The sequence below is a fragment of the Carettochelys insculpta genome, chromosome 1 (assembly GCF_033958435.1).
Source record: "Carettochelys insculpta isolate YL-2023 chromosome 1, ASM3395843v1, whole genome shotgun sequence".
Classification (NCBI taxonomy): domain Eukaryota; kingdom Metazoa; phylum Chordata; order Testudines; family Carettochelyidae; genus Carettochelys; species Carettochelys insculpta.
The window spans coordinates 238699444-238714270 of record NC_134137.1 but is presented as its reverse complement, the minus strand read 5'-3'; the positions used below and the strand labels follow the sequence as shown (position 1 = coordinate 238714270).

General features: G+C 45.0%; 1 long non-coding RNA gene across 1 annotated transcript in view; it reads right to left on the bottom strand.

Moving 5' to 3' along the window:
- Positions 1 to 14827, bottom strand: part of LOC142007121 (uncharacterized) — a 47763-nt gene extending 32936 nt beyond the window's left edge. Inside the window, exons 1-2 of the long non-coding RNA XR_012643894.1 lie at positions 14791 to 14827; positions 13736 to 13885 (exon numbers count right to left, since the gene is read on the bottom strand). This is a non-coding gene — a long non-coding RNA (uncharacterized LOC142007121). The remainder of the gene's footprint in view (positions 1 to 13735; positions 13886 to 14790) is intronic.

Here is a 14827-nt window from a genome sequence, read left to right as displayed (position 1 = left end):
TACATCAAGAAGTATATATCCCTCATGACTCTGCAAAACTAACCATAGCTTTTGGCTTTAGCAAATATAAAGCCTGTCAAAGACAAGTTACATAATGGTCCTGCCCTTGATACAAGCTTAAGAGGTGCCTTCGAGCCTATTAGGACCTGGATTGCTGTGTCCAAAATAAAGCAGACAATGGATGCATCATATTATCAGAGAAACAAGCTGAAGTTGTTTGTTGAATTTTAAATGATGTATAAAGGGTTTTAGCTTGTAAATATCCCTGTTATGAATAGAGATGATTTTTAGGGTACACCTTGGAAGAACACTGTGTAAGGGGAATATGCTGCAAGATAAGCATCGTTTCTCAAAAGGAAGGGTATACCTGTCTCTTTTTTGTATTTTTTTTTTTATTTTGCACAGTAAATTGGCTGTGCTTGGTAATTTGGCTGCACTTTTACAAATGGCACATAGCTTTGCCATACGTAGCAATCCAACTCAAGGAAATCTAAAATCCCACTTCTGAAAGGATGAAGGGACATTTTTTTTTAATCTGGGCTGCCTAACATTATACACTTAAATCTGTATGCAGCTAAGCATAGAAAGGGAAATGGATTGACCATCCCCATTTTCCTCAAGGAGAAGCGAGATATAATTGGCTCCTAATATCTCTGAATATCAGAAAAGGCTCATTTTGCATACAAATGGTGTTTTGGGGGATTGTAAGCATGCATCTATGGGAGAGAGAATTAATGTTTTGAATTGTTTTGTCTATCATTTCTGCTGTGAACATTGCTTAAATGAGTTTGAGAGTTGTTATTTAGGGTCAGATTATGGGCCCCTTGCTCACACTGAGGTCTGGTCTACCCTACAAAGTTAGATGGGTGTACATTGACCTATGTCTTCATGTGTTTGCGCTCAGATTTGTCTCTGACTGACGTTAAGTGCCCTGTTACAGCAATACAGTAACACCACCTCCCCAAACAGCACTGAGCCACTGTTCATCTAGTAAGGTCAATGCAGACAATTTGTGATGTATATTGATCCTAAAGGTCCTGCATCAGCTGTCTCACAATGCTCTGTCCCCTGTGACAGTGACTCTTCTGGTCACAATTGTAAACTCTGTGGTCCTGCCAGGAGTACTCAGAAGGTGTTGCTTCTCCTGGACCTTTGGGGAGAAAAGACTGTGCAGACTCAGCTACAGAAATGTAGACACCTATGAAAAGGTTGCACAGGGGATGCAAGTGAAGGGGCACAACGGAAATCGGCAACGGTGTCGCACTAAAGCCAAGGAACTTTGACAGACATGCCCAAAGCCAAGGAGGCCAACAGTGGATCTAGTTCCATGTTGCAGACCTGCAACTTTTACAACAAGCTTCATGCCAAAATTTGTGGAGACCCTGCCAGCCTGTGCAGTCCATTGTGGACACATTGGAAGAGCCTGAGGCAGAGACTTCAGCTATGCATTTTTCCTTAACATGTGCAAGTGTAAGATGGCACACCCCCAAATACAGGACACTGGTATTTACTTCTCATTGTTTTACTTGTCTGACAAAACAAGCAGAAGTAGAGTTATGCGCTTGTCATTCCTTTCCATCCAGGTGGTGGTGTCTGGGGACCAGTTTGTTCATGTACCTGATGATGTCCTTTCTACCCTCCTAGAGATCAGGGTAACACTTCCATGGAGATACTCTGCAATCCTCTCCCAAAAGCTTCTAGGGATGGCAGACTTACTTTTTAATCCACAGTAAAATACCTTCCCACAGTAGTCTGCAATGACTTTGCCAGGCACCGCTGCAGTCACCAGACTAGTGGCATACAGACCTGGGTGGCTTTAAGATGCCAGCAGTATCTATGCTCTCTGTGCCTTTTGTTGCCCTCAGAAATGAGATACAAGCTAAACTCATCACTGGCTAAACTCATCACTGTGGAAAGTAGGGCCAATATTCAGTGCCATTGCCCCCATTCTTGCCCGCATGCAAATAGGAGCTGAAGTGTTTTTAGTTCATGCAACCAAAAATCTTAATTCCCTGCTCTTTCCTCATCCCTCTCCTGTAGTCGGCAGCTGTCACCCCAGCTCAGGCTAGAGAACAGTGCTCTGCAGAGGCAATCCAAAGCAGAAGTACCAATCAGCAAGTGTCAGTAGAAAAAGACAGTGAAATACACATTGTAATGCAAATGCATATATGTATGTGAAATAAATGCAAGCAACAGATACTTCAGAGCTTCAGCTAAATACACCAGGCTAATATTTATAAATGTACAAGTAGCACTATGGCACATTACTTCCAACAGCTTCCCCAAAGTCAGAGCAAGAGTACAGCTCCGCACAACACCTTATTGGGACTGACTTGTGAAGTGCTCTTTCAAGGCTTCCCTCACCTGCATATCTCTGTGCCTGGCTGTTCAAAGTCACCAGACAACTGTTCCACACCTGCCCACCACCCTGGTGGCAACTATCTCCCACCCCTGCCCCCTTTATCTCATGGATATTTATGCAGGATTCAACAAGCAGCTATTTTTCTGAGATCAAGTTTTGTGAATAAATGCTGGCAACCTCCCGTTGATGTACCAAAAGTGCAATCAAATGTCGCTGTGTACCTGCTAAGCTGGTAGCTGAGTCTTTCCTTGGTGATGTTGAGATGGCTGGTGTATGGCCTCAAGAGCCAGGGAAGGAGTGGTAGGCTCGGTCCTCCAGAATCACTATTGGCATTTCAGTAGAACCACTGGTACTTTGACAGTCAGGAATGAATTTCCATGCTGAAAGATGTGAGCATCATGTCTCTTACCCAACCAACCCACACTGATGTCATTTAAGTGGCCCCAGTGGGCCACCAGCACATAGCCACACTAGTAGTAGCATCCTTCAGTCTACATAGACTATGGAACGCGCCCTTCGTAGTTCCATTTGGCATCCCCATTTGCAGCGTTGGCTGTGACTGTGAAGACCCACACGAGAGTGACAATCCTTGCTGCATCTGTTACATATGTAATGGGTGTCTGGCAGGTCCTTGCTGTGCTTTCCGTGGGCTCACTTCTCCTTTGCTAGCTGTCTGATCCTCAACTCACCCTTCTGAAGGCCCTTGTATAGTTCCTGCCTCCATCTGCTGCAATCATCTGCCAGCTCCTCCCAGCTGTCTGGCTTCATGTCTACTTCCCTGAGGTCTCTCTTGCAGACATCTTTCTAGCACAGCTGGGGGCATCCGGGAGGTCTTTTGCCAGAGGCTAGCTCACCATACAAGATGTCTTTTGGGATCCTTCCATCATTCATCCTGTGGACGTGGCCAAGCCAGCAGAGCCGCCACTGCCTGAGGAGGGTGTGCATAGCTGGGATTCCAGCTTGCTCAAGGACGGTAGTGTTGGACACTCTGTCCTTCCATGATATTCCAAGGATGCGCCTGAGGCAGTGCAAGTGTAAGATGTTCAGCCTCTTTTCCTGGCGGGCATACAGGGTCCAAGTCTCACTGCCATAAAGGAGGGTGCTGAGGATGCAGGCTCTGTACACTTGCATTTTGGTGTGAGTGTACAGCTTGTTGTTATTCCACACTCTCTCGCTGAGTCTGGACAAAGTTGTGGCTGCTTTACCGATCCTCCTATTTAGCTCAGCCTCCAAGGACAGGGTGTCAGTGATGGTGGACCTGAGGAAAATGAACTCGTGCACGACCTCTAATGTATTGTTGTCAATGCTGATTGATGGAGAATCAGCAACGTCCTGACCAAGTACATTTGTCTTCTTCAGGCTGATGAAGAGCCCAAAGTCCTTGCATGCTTTGGAGAACCGATCCAGCAGCTTCTGAAGCTGGTCTTCTGTGTGTGACACAACAGCAGCGTCATCTGCGAATAACATATCTCTGATGAGGACTTCCCACACCTTAGATTTAGCTTTCAGCCTTGCAAGATTAAACAGTTTCCCGTCAGCTCTTGTGTGCAAAAAGATGCCCTCTGTTGAAGATCCAAAGGTGTGTTTAAGGAGGAGTGTGAAGAAGATCCCGAACAATGTCGGAGCAAGGACGCATCCTTGTTTGACGCCGCTCCTGACGCTGGAAGTTCAAAAGAGGAGCTTATTTCAAACTCAGGTGCAGTGTAGCTGGCACTGGGTTTGAAATAAGTTCCCTCAAAATAACTTACACAATTTGTGCAATGCAAATTGCATAAGTTATTTCAAAAGAGGGCTACAGTGTAGCCCTATGCTGAGAGAACAAAAGAGACACAATCAGACAGGTGGCTAAGATTTAATACATCAGATAGACAGAAAGGTAGCAGTCAAAGAATGGCTCCTGTAATCTTCACATTAAGAGGAGTGATGCAACCATTAATGAGTTCCAATTTTTGGATGATTAACTCTACTTCTGAATGAGTTTATGAAACTGTAAATCCTTCTGCTGCATTACCATTGGTGGCTGGCACAGGCAGAGTGAAACTAAGAGGAATACAGAATCTGTAGCTATGCTATTACAGCACAAATGTCCACGTGCAGTCCTGCTTAGAAAGGGGATAGTAGGTTGTGTCTGATTGTTATTCACCCAATCTGTGGGAAAGACCCCACTAGGTCATGTGCCTTCCTGAAGTTAACTTCCCTCAGCCGCATGCTGTCCTCAGCTGTGCTTGTGAGGCTCCCACTCACCTTCAGAGGAGCCCTGCGCAGTACTCTTGAAGAAGCCATAAATTTTTGGTTTCTGTAAAAGGTTTTATTTAATTGTTACCATCAGCAACTAAATGGATGTGACTAGATGCAACATCTTATTCAGAGAGGGTTTAGGCTGCCCCCTTCTCTCTCTCTCTCTCTCTCTCTCTAACTCATCAGATATTTACAAGGTTCATGGGATGGCATTATGCCACGCCCAGCACAATAATCTCCAGACTCTGGAAATGTCTGCTGCCCATTCTGGCATAAGAGGCACTTTGTTAACAGCAGAGAAATTTCTCAGTGATTTAGTAGAGTCATATTTTTCCTTTGTTTAAATTCCCATTCAACTAATTCTGCACGAACTCCCTATTTCCTTTTATCTACAAAAGCTCTGCTTCTGCTGTCTGCATTCCTGAAAAAGTAAACTCATTTTTAAGAGTATTTTGCTCAAATAAACACTGTAGGGTGTGGACAATTCCAGTTAAAAAGGGTTAAGACAGTAGTTACCCTGGAGTGATGGTATCTTCATATTGATAAGAAACTGCAGCTGGTAGGTCTCGAACTAATTAATAATACTTATTTATAAAGGCCTTTTATCTTCTAAAAGTTGTGTAAACATTAATCCAGTTAATGATCTTACTAATTAGCTAATTACCATATCACTTGCATTCTATTTTAGAAGATTAAAATAATTCATTTCATTACAACCACTTGGTAAAGATGGACTCAAGTCTTAAAATGCGGGGCTGGCTTGTGCTGCAGATTTTCAAACTCTCCCATCAGAGTTTGGGGTTGCTTGGGAACAAGACTTCGTTCCACCATTGATATTACATGCTCCAAGAATCTTTACTTAATATGGAACTCCTTTGAGACCAGTGGTAGTGCATAGATCTGGAAATGTAAACTGCAACAATAGAGAAACAATGATGTAACAATATATCAGTCAGACTGGGTTTGGAATGAGTCCCATATGAGGAGAGATTAAAGAGACTGGGACTTTTGAGTTTCGAAAAGAGGAGAATGAGGGGGAATATGACACAGGTATATAAAATCATGAGCAGGCGAATAAAGAAAAGTTATTTACTTGTTCCCATAATATAAGAACTAGAGGACACCAAATGAAATTAACAGGTAGCAGGTTTAAAACTAATAACAGCAGGTTCTTTTTCACACAGCACACAGACAGCCTGTGGAACTCCTTGCCAGAGGAGGCTGTGAAGGCTAGGACTACAAGAGGGTTTAAAGAAGAGCTAGATAAATTCATGGAGGTTAAGTCCATAAAAGGCTATTAGCCAGGGTGTAGGAATGGTGCCCCAGCCTCTGTTTATCAGGGGCAGGAGATGGATGGCAGGAGACAAGTTGCTTGATCACTGTCTTCGGTCCACCCCCTCTGGGGCACCTGGCACTGGCCACTGTTAGCAGACGGGATGCTGGGATAGATGGACCTTTGGTCTGACCCAGTAATGGACGTTCTTATATTCTTATGTCAGACTGCAGGGCTGTTACAAATTTTACAAGAAACACCTTTGAAAGTAGAACATTTTCCTCAAAATGGAGGGAGGGGACGTAGGACACTAGGATGGTGAAGTTCCACCATCAGTGAATTCTTAGACAGCTTACATACACCCTGTGTCATCACAAAATTAGATCTATACGTGGCCTATATCCTAGTGTGTGTGCGCGTGCGCGCATGAGAGAGACAAATGGAAGACTACCCTTCAACTTGGGCAAGGGAGAGAGGTGTGATTCCAGGCCCCCAGAAGTGGCAGGACATTGGGCCAAAGGGGTGAGACTAGGGGGGAGGCCCCAGCTACTGCTGCTGCCATGATAGCAATACTTGGGATCCCAAACCCCTTTAAATCACCAGGCTCTGGGGCAGTTGCCCCTTTCCCCAGCTCTAGCCTTGAGCTGCAGTCAGGAGCTAAGATGGAGGGCAGGAACTGGAGTGAGCAGGGTGTTAGCTGCACACAAAGCTGGATACAGGGCAGGAGCAGAACAAACCAGGTAATGCAGGAGCAGACACAGGGCTGGGAATCAACATGGAGCAGCCACTGAGCTGCTGCCACCACCTCTGGCTTAAAAGCCAATCTGCTGGTCCCTACAGCCAATCAGGTGGCCCGGTAATCAGGCCATCTGCTGCAAGCCCTCATTTCTGACATCACCTATGGACACTGGGACGTCTAAGACATGAGCAGTGTTGCAGCATAGAGGCTTTCTTTCCTTCTTGCTGCTTGTTTTGTGTAAATTGCTAGGAAAGCTTAGCACATAACAGCGGGATTTTCAACAGTGCTCAAAGTTAACTTAATTCTGCTTGCATTGTAGTCAACAGTTTTGCCACTGACTTCAAAGGGAGCAGTGTTGGACCAACATCAGCGCTTCTAAAAACCTCACTCAGCAGTGCCTGAGAGCCACATGTGTAGTATATTGCTGGGCAAAATGTGACCTTTACCTTCTTTATCATAGAAACATTGCAACAGGTAAAGCAACAAAAACTTGCCCACAACAAAGCAAGACACTCCATTCCTTATGCTTCTATCCTTGTAGAGCAAGTCGGAGAACAAGCAATGTGTGACAAATGTTAGACATATTGCTTGATGCACTTCACCCTGGGTTTCCATTCTCTATGAGAAGTGAGGCCTAACAACTGAGCTGTAGAATGAAGCACAGCTAGAAAGGACTATTCCACATTCTGTAACTAAATACTGATTGGACCAGAAAGAGTGCCCTAACAGTGGAAGGTACTCACTATTCTGGGGTAGGTCTCTATCTTGTTGACCACAAATTGCATCTTGTACCTGAGAACATTGCTTGATAAAAATTTCATTTAGCCAGCTTATTACTACAAAACATTTTTGTTTTGATGATCAGCATTTTCCACGGAAATGCATTCAATCAAAACATTTCCAAGTAGCACTACAGGTTGAAACTCTTCAGTCTGGCCTCAGGACCTGACCAATGCTCAATGAGAGAATTTGCCAGACTTAGAAGTCAATATTATCAAGCAGTATTACCAACATTTCCACTGCTAACTGAGCTGTTAAAAGACATTTAGGGTAAATTACAGCTAAGTACCAGCACATAACACTGAGAGCCAGGCCTGGTTGCTGTAAACAAACTTTGTGGGAACACAGGAAATTTGGCCACACCCATGATAAGTGGTCCTCTGGCTAACTAACATCGTGCCAGATTACAGATGTTGCCGGACAAGAGAGTGCCAGACTACAGAGGTTCAGCCTGTACATCCTTATTTCCTTGCATGGGTGCACATCTTGAATTGCAATCTACCCCTTCATAAGGTAAAATAACTTCAATAGGTAAAAGGCCACTGACCAGAGTTCATCAGCGTAATTCCTTTAGCGTCAGTGAAGCTATGCTGATGTACACCAGGTGAGAATCTGGTCCATATGCCCAAAATAAGGCAACTGTGTGCATAAGTCTTTATGAATGGACATAGGTATAGAGATAGGGATAGAGGGAGATACATACCCACAAGTACATGTGTGTCAAAAAGAGCATGACATTCTCAACTGACACAAAACCATGCAATACCACCCCCCATACACACACGCACGCACTCACTCACTCACTCACACATTTAGCTGAATCAGATCCACAGCTCATGGTGTTTTATTACATCAAGGACTTGGTCTCCTATTGCAATTTATCTCTTTTATGTACATTTGTTGCTGAATCACTAAGTAGAAGCTAAATATAAAGGCTAAGGAGCCATTATTGTGCTATGCTTTGTTTCAACAAATTCAAAATATGTTTTGTTCTTTGGAGTGTGCTGTGGCACAATGGGGTTTTTGTCCATGTTTGGGCCTCCTACGTGCTACTGCAATACAAATAAATTAAGAATTACACACACATTGTCTCCTGTTTCCAAGGATGTCAATGAAAACAAGAACACTAAATAAATTTACGACCGCTTTCCAAGCATGTGTTTGAAAGAAGCATATTCCTTGGCTCTCTAAACAATTGTTTCAGCAGAACTATCATGTAAGGGCTGCTAATGGCCCCATTCAAGGCCACTGTTACATACCTGCTCAACGTTAAGCATGTGCTTCCGTGCCATTTAAGTCATTTAGATTTCTTTGCTTAAATCCTGTTGACTCCAATGGGACTTAAGCATGTGCTTACTTTTCAACATGTGCATAAGTGCTTCTCTCCTTTGGGATGTAGACTGATGTGATCAGCTTCACAAGGGTTTGAGTTTCATAAAAAGTGACTCATTTGCAAGTTTAAAAATGTAATGAGTTCTCACCAAGCCACTCCAGACCTGAACTCAAAGTGGTGGTTTCACAACAGGATCAAACAGGGAACTAAATGAGCTGCAAGGAGCATTTCCCCTTACAGACAAAGGACTTGATTCCTCCTTAGCCTTACATGGATACACAGCTGGGGTAAAGAGCAAAGAGCCTCCTGCAGTTCACATGTGCTACACAAGTGGGGGGCAGAAGGGCATACTCTAAGCTTAGGGGACTGTTTCCTTACCCCCACAGGATCACATTACCCTTATGGAGGAGGGAAGATGGAAAGCAGGTGTCATGGCTGCATCTTGTCTGTGCCACAGAAGGGTGTTTTTAGGAAAGAATATAGATTCACAAATTTAAAGCCGGAAGTGGACCATTATGATCATTTCTTTGGCCCTCTTGCTTACCATACAGAAGCCACAGAATTTCACCCATCACCATTAATTTCTGCATCAAGCCCATATACATAGGGTTGATCTGGAACATCTCTTTTAGAAAGACACACAATATGCTGCCCCACAAGATTGCTTACCATAGTAGGAACTACACCTGGTAGTAAGGGTTTGTAAGATTGGACCACACATTAATGTAAGAACAAACCAGAGGTGGTAACAACCCTGGGATGAGGTAAGAGAAGGAAAGATGAACGGAAAGGACAGTTAAGTAAGGCTGCAAGTCTGTCACAGAAGTCACGGATTCCATAATTTTCTGCAACCTCCAAGACTTGTGCACAACTGGTGCAATTAACCCCAGGGCTACCCGAGTGGTTCAGGCAACCTCTGAGCCTCCTGGTCTAGCTGCTGCTGAGGAAGTTTTGGGCAACTCTCCCAAGCAACAACGGCAGTCTTGGGCCATACATCACCTCAGCGCATCAGCAGCATCTCCAGGCTCCCCACTTCTGCACCAGAGGCCCCCACCCTCCTGCAGAGCACCGAAGATTTAGTCAAGGGTGAACAGAACAAGTCATGGACAGGTCACGGACCACGAATTTTTGCTTAGTGCCTCTGACATGTTCATTGAGTATTACTAAAAATACCCATGACTAAATCTTAACAATATGATCACGCAGTCACTCAAGACTAGATTAATGCATACTCTCCAAGTCTGATCTTGCATAAATGAAGTCAGCCGGCTCAGGAACATGCCTTTAGAGTGATCAGTGGAGGACAATAATTTTTGATGGGGGGCACTCCAAGAATTTGGAAAGTGGTCAAGGGCTGCATCTTCCATGATATTAATGGAGGAGGTGAGAGGCCTGGGATGGGGGTTGGTGCAGAAGAGAGCTTGGGGTAACAGACTGGAGTGTAGCAGGGGGTACAGGGGTTGGGTTGTGACCTAGGGCAGGAGGAGCTTGTGACTTGGGACAGGAGGCTGGGGTGCAAAATCAGGGAAGGAGCATGGGTTCAGAAGAAGGAGCACAGAGTTCGGATCATATGAGGTATGTGTGGAGGAGGGTGGGCAGAGGATTATGGTTAGGTAGAGTTGGGGAGAGGAAGTATCTGGATAAGAGATTTACCTGGGCCAGCAGCCTCACTGATTTCGCAAGCCCAGCCATGGCAGGGGCCACATGGTTCTGTGAACAGGTAGGAGCCTGAGAGGAGGGAGGGGTGCTTCAGACAAGAAGCTCCCATTGGCCAGAAACCAGCCAATGGGTTTGTGAAGCCTCTTCACCTTGCCTCCCTTTCAGCTTGCAGCTATTGAAAAACAAACAGGGCCTCACAGCCACTTTTCTGAGCGGCATCCTGGGGATGGGGCAGACACGGCCTGCCTGAGGCTCCCAGCTGTGTCTGTGGGCTGGATCTGGTGGGCTGAGGGGACAGAGCAGGCCAGTGGGCTGTGTTTAGCCCAGCCCTTCCCGAGAGAATAGCAAAGACTTCTGCGTTTGCTTGGTTAAATGTAGGGAACAGGCCTACATTAGCTCCTTCAGAGTGATGGACCAGGTGAAAATTAATACACCTTTCTCTACACCTAATTTCTATGGCATGTATGCCCGTCCCTCTAAGGATCAAATACCAAAAACTCAGAGCCACTTCTTACTGTGACTGGAACTAAAGCAGAAATGCAACACACAAAGGAATATTTTGATACTCCAAACACTTCCTGAAGTCAGTGGAGATACACCAGGAATTAATCTGACACATTGAATACAGTTACAGTCAGGATTCTTCAATGTAGCCAGCCAGGCCTTGAGCATCCAATGTCTAGTGGTGGAACCAAGAGCATTGCCTACTGTGTAGAACTGGCTCAGGGGCAGGCAGAGCCCAGAAAACAAGCTGAGGGACAGAAGACAAATGCCAGAAATGGAGAGTCGGCCAGGGTTGTAAACCAGAAACAGAGGCTGGTTGCCTAATAGGAAAATTAGTCAGGGAGCAGACCAGCACAGGTTTGATCCCTGACACCAAGAGATGGGGCATCAGGTTGGTGACCCACTTTCCCTGCTGCTCAACAAACTGTATTAATCTTAGGGTCATATAGCCCCTTTGCTTCAGACCCTGACTTCATTTCTGTATATTCTAGAGACAGTCAGGGTATTAACTGCTGAACACCCACTGGAGTCAATAGAAAGCAGTCAAGTAGCACTTTAAAGACTAGCAAAATAGTTTATTAGGTGAGCTTTCGTGGGACAGACCCACTTCTTCAGACCATAGCCACACCAGAACAGACTCAATATTTAAGGCACAGAGAACCAAAAACAGTAAGCAAGGAGGACAAATCAGAAAAAGATAATCAAGGTGAGCAAATCAGAGAGTGGAGGGGTGTGGGGGAAGGTCAAGAATTAGATTGAGCCAAGTATGCAGACGAGCCCCTATAGTCAATAGGAATTTTCCCCCAAAACTGACAGCATGACCAGACCTTTTGCACAGAAAGTCTTTTTGCTGGATTGTGTTCTCAGTAATGAATTTAAATACATGGGAAACGTGATGCCTCAGAGGGGTACTGCTCTCTCAGGAAATGCAGACAGAGCACAGCAGAAGAGATTAAAGCTAGTGAAAATGTCAATGGGAAAGATGCCAAGGCAATCTAGACAATCAGTACTGGCCATTATTATTCCACACTGAAAAAGTAAGGCTGGGGCATTCAATAACATTGCTCTGCCCACAACCAAACAAATTCTGCCCTCAGTTAAGCTATTAGCTGTGATTTCCGTTGAAGAGATCAGGTGTCAGAAATCAGAGTAGCAGTGTTTGGGTGTTGTGAGGGACTCCTGTGGCACAGCTGCAGAGGTGGGGAACTACTCAGTACAAAAAATGCAGCAGTATTTGTTCAGAGGAAAAGATCCCCTGTGTGATTTTGTTATCAGTTACACTGGTGTAAATCTGCAGTAATTTCAAGAATATTCAGAGGAATTATTCCAGAACTGTAATAATGCAAAGTTAGCGGCGCACCAGGCCCCATCTCTGTTTCCTGAAAATGGATGCCATCAGGCTAACTGAAAACAACAGACAGCTCAAACAGCAGCCAGAGGAGACACTGATGTTGCAATTTTCTTGTAAAATGCCATTTCATTTCTCTCCTGAGAACGTATGAGAATTAGCCAAGCTGTACTCTGAGGACCACATCCTCAGTTGGTGAAAATCAGCATAGCTCCTGCCCCAGCTGAGGAGCTATGTTGTAAATACTTGCGTTTAGGACTCTGCTTAAGTGTATGCACAGGGAACAATAGCTAAGGTAGAGAGATATTGGGTCTGATTCTCCTCTCACACCCAGTTAAATCAGGAGTAACTTAACATAAGTCAGTGGAATTACACCTGTGCAGAACTGGGGCGAGATCAGAATCTTGAAACGCACATGGACCATAACAAAATTAGTGTTTTGTGTATCTCCAGTATTTTTTAGCTGACTGTCTTCACAGAACGATATCTCCCTTTAACAGATGAGAAAAGTGACAGAGTGACTTGCTCAAGGTCATGCTACAGTTCAGTGGCACTTGGGGCTAAAACAGCGATCCCCCCTCATCTTCAGTCTATTTTCTAACCATGAGACACCATTGTCTGTGGCAACATAAGTAAGCTAAATTGCTCCTGGAAATGCATGCACTAAAATCTCTATTCAAAAATCATCAAAAATAAAGGCAAATGCAGCAAATCTAAATCTATTCCTTCCCCTTCTCTACCTCAGACTAGACAAGATGTGGACACTCCCTCTAATCTAAGGGAACCAGCAAAATTCTTGTGTTGAAGCAAACTTAAATCCACATTTAACATCATGGTTATTCGTTCACAAAATCTTTTTCATTTTTTAAAGGGCCAACTTAAAACATCCAGGCCCTTCTACCTACCTAACAAACCCAAGTGTGGCCTCTTTGAAACAAGCATAATTCGAAGAATAGCCAGGTTTTCCATAACTGTCAAGATGTGTGCCTTGACCAGGCAATGATATGACCTTACTGCTGTAACCGTTATCTGCCTCTCCCATTCCCACTCTCATGTTTTTTACTTTCCTTACTTGTGCCTAATTAATTTAGGGCCTGAACCTTCTCAGGACTGAGCTCTTTCCTAAAATCTCTTCATCTTCCATCAACTTTCATGGTAGATGAGACTCATCATCCTCTGGAATGTGTTCGCTGTGTCACAGGATCATGCAAACACGTGTCCATGCTTAATTTTGACATCCAGGGGATTACTCATACGGAGATTACTCACACACATACGTATTTCCCAGATACAGGCCTTCGGCTGTAAGCTTTAACAGGAAGGGAGACAGAGATCAGAATCTGATCGCAGGTACAGCAATATAAACAGAGTAACTCTGGATTTACACTGATGTAACAGATCAGAAGCTATTCCACCCTCCTCCTACACAGTTGTGTAGGACATCTGAAAATTTGGGGCAACAAAATTTTGGGTGCCCCTACACAGCCATGTGTACTTACTTGTATACTTACAGCTGCTGCAGGGCTTCTCACTGCCCGCTGCCACATGTGCTTCTCTCAGGCAGCAAAGGGCTCCCTGCTGCCACACCTGGGGCAGGGAGAAACCCCCAGGCTCCGCAGTTCCACCGGCTCCAGGGAAGCCTTGGTAAGCTGCAGTAGGTGAGGGAGAAGGGTGAGAGAAGCAGCGTGGGGGTAGGTAGGGAGGGAAGCCCTCAACCTCCAGCAGGAACCACAGAGAGGGAGGGAGGGAATCCCCAGGCACCAGGCTGTAGCGGTTCCGGAGCTGCTCGGTGGAGGCAAACATGGGGTGACTAGTGCTCCCATCTTCCCCCTCCCAGAAGCCACACAGTCGGGGAGGGAGGGATGAGGGTCTGGGTCATGGCAGGAGCTGCACAATGAGGGTTGTGGGTGGGGTGAAACACCAAGTGGCTGTGCCCTGGTAGAAACTGTGGGGTGGGTGGGAAGCACCTGGACCCTGGCAGAAGCTGGGGTGGGGGGGCTTCAGTTGCACAGGCTCCCATAATTTGTAAGGAAGCCCTGGTTTCACTATCTTTATGTTGTCTGTGAACTGCCAGGCACACTTCTGGCATGGTATGAATTGTAATTCTCTGCTTATTCCTGCCAGTTTAAATCTGGAGAGACTCCACTGACTTCAATGAAATTGTTTCAGATTTACATAAGCGTAACTGAGGAGAGGGCCTGTGGGAAACCAGCATCTGACATCTGTTGTGAACCACACATCATTTCCTGGGTGTAAACAGAATATCCGTATTATCAGTTTGGGGTAGAGAGATCCAACATTTTAACAAGGAATATTTTTCCTCGATGACAATGTTGGGGACAGATTGGTGCTCTGTAGTTAATGGAGTTCTAGCATGTTACACCAGCGGAGGCTCTGCTCCATAGTTTATATTTGTAATCTATAATGATCTTTCTCTCACTCTTCACAAAGGATAAGATTTTTCCCAGCAGGCTTCACATCTTAACTGGAAAACCTGCTTTAATTCGAAGTAAATGAGGAATTAATTTCATAGATGGAAAGGTGGAAATCTTACCTGCTTCTTCTGCAGTATCAGGTGAGGTAGCTGTCTG